Source organism: Cebus imitator, unplaced genomic scaffold (genome assembly GCF_001604975.1).
Source record: "Cebus imitator isolate Cc_AM_T3 unplaced genomic scaffold, Cebus_imitator-1.0 Scaffold1, whole genome shotgun sequence".
NCBI lineage: Eukaryota > Metazoa > Chordata > Mammalia > Primates > Cebidae > Cebus > Cebus imitator.
Window position 1 is genome coordinate 2,511,691 of NW_016107316.1, and position 2,230 is coordinate 2,513,920.

Here is a 2,230-nt window from a genome sequence, read left to right on the forward strand (position 1 = left end):
GACCCTGTCTGTAATTCCAGGTACTCAGAAGGCTGAGGTGGGAGAATCCCTTGAGCCCTGTGCTCCAGCCTGGGTGACAGAGGGAGACCCTGTCTCAAAAAAGAAAAAAAAAGGCTAAGCCAGGATGGGGTTCTGCTGAAACAAGGTGAGGCACAGAGAAGGAAAGGTGCTGATGAGAGGGAAGTTCAGGCAGCCCAGGTTCGGGCTTGGCGGGAAGAGAAGCAGGACCAGGAGGAGGTGATGGGCCGGGAGGGAGCAGAGGCAGTGTGTGAGTTCAGGGGAAGGTGTGGTGGGAGGCAGGCTTGGGGGACGGAGGTGGGGTCAGAGAGTGGGATACTAGTATTCAAGATTTCAGGGGCGGAGCAGTTTCAGGCGATGACAAGGTACAGGGTGTGGCACAGGAGTGGGCAGCTGAAAGGTGAGAAAAGGGAAGGCTCTTGGAGTGGAGGAGGTGAAGGTCACAGAGGCGGCCATCCAGTGTCCTCCACGGGGCACTGAAGCCACCATTCTTGGGCTGGAGCATAATACTGCTCCAAAGCTAGATGCCTGAGTATTCATTGCACAAGGGGGTGTGGCCAGATGTTAACATCCATTCATTCATTGTTCATTTGTTCATTTAGGATACACTTAGAATTTATTAGCTTCACCATTTGGGGAGCCAGGCAGACACAGATGCTTCCCTAGTGGATCTGATCGTCTCCCTTGAACCCATAATTGCAGGCACACGTGACTTTCTCTGGTCCCTTCCTAGAGGGTCAGAGGGTGTTCGGCAGGATGGCAGGAGCTCTGGGGAGCAGGGGCTTCTACGCAAGTGTAGAGGCATCGGGGTCTGGCAGCAGCAGCCTGGAGGGCAGAGACCAGTAGTTCCCCACAGTGTCCTCAGGTGAGGGCCATGGCAGGGGGTAGAGGCAGGTGGATGATGTCACAGGGTCTCTTTACTCCAGAAGATGGCTCCGGGGAGCCTCAGGGCTTTAGGATCCAGGAAGGACACAGGCAGACTGGGAGGAAGCAGGGGTGCCTGGGAAGCTAGGGTGCCTAGGGATGGTCTACAACATGAGGGTTTCTCATCAAACTCCACACTCTTGGGCAACTTCGACAATGCACACCAGGCTCAGGCTTGCACCCAACCCAGACCCACAGATGCCTTTGACTCCCCAAGTGAGTGCACCCCTGTTTCTGGTGACATCTCAAAAGACCTATCGTGTATGTTGGCATATGTTGCAATGGCTTCACTCTGCCAATAGACTCAGCAGGCTTCCACCAAACAAGAGACCTGGAGAAAACCAGTGCTATGGCCGGGCATATGGTCTCACTATGTCACCCAGAGACTGGTCTCGAACTCATTAACTCAAGCGATCTGTCCACCTTGGCCTCCCAAAGCATTAGGATTGTAGTTGTGAGCCACCATGACTGGCCGTGTACTCCTGAACTTAAAATAAAAGTTGTATGTAGGCTGGGTACAGTGGTTCATGCCTGTAATTCCAGCACTTTGGGAGGCTGAGGCAGAGGGACTGCTTGACTGCAGAAATTCAAAACCAGTCTAGGCAACACAGTGAGACCCCCTTCCATGAAAAAAAGAAGACATAAGCAGGTTAGCCACGTGAGGTGGTATGCACCTGTGGTCCCAGCTACTCAGGAGGCTGAGATGGGAGGAGGATCATTTGAGGCCAGAAGGTCGAGGCTTCAGCAGTGAGCCATGATCCTGCCACTGCACTCCATCCTGGGTGACAAAGCAAGACCCTGCCTCAAAAACAAACAACAAAAACAAAAACAAAACCTTAAGTAAGGATGGGAAGAGTGATGGGGAGAAAGGGATTAGAGTGAGAGAGAGGAGCTTGGGGGTCTGCAGGTCACCGTAAAAAGAAGGGTAGGGGGCAGTATGTCCACATTACAGTAGCGCCAGCCATGTGGTCAATTTACATTTAAATTAATGAAAATACTAAGGCCGAGCATGGTGGCATGCCCCTGTGGTACCAGCTACTCGAGAGAGGCCTCAGGTGGGAGACCACTTGAGCCCAGGAGGGCAAGGCTGGCAGTGAGCCATGATTGCACTGCTGCATGGACAACAGAGTGAGAGCTTATCTCAAAAAATAAACTAGGCCAGGCGCGGTGGCTCAAGCCTGTAATCCCAGCACTTTGGGAGGCCGAGGCGGGTGGATCACCAGGTCAAGAGATCGAGACCATCCTGTTCAACATGGTGAAACCCCGTCTCTACTAAAAATACAAAAAA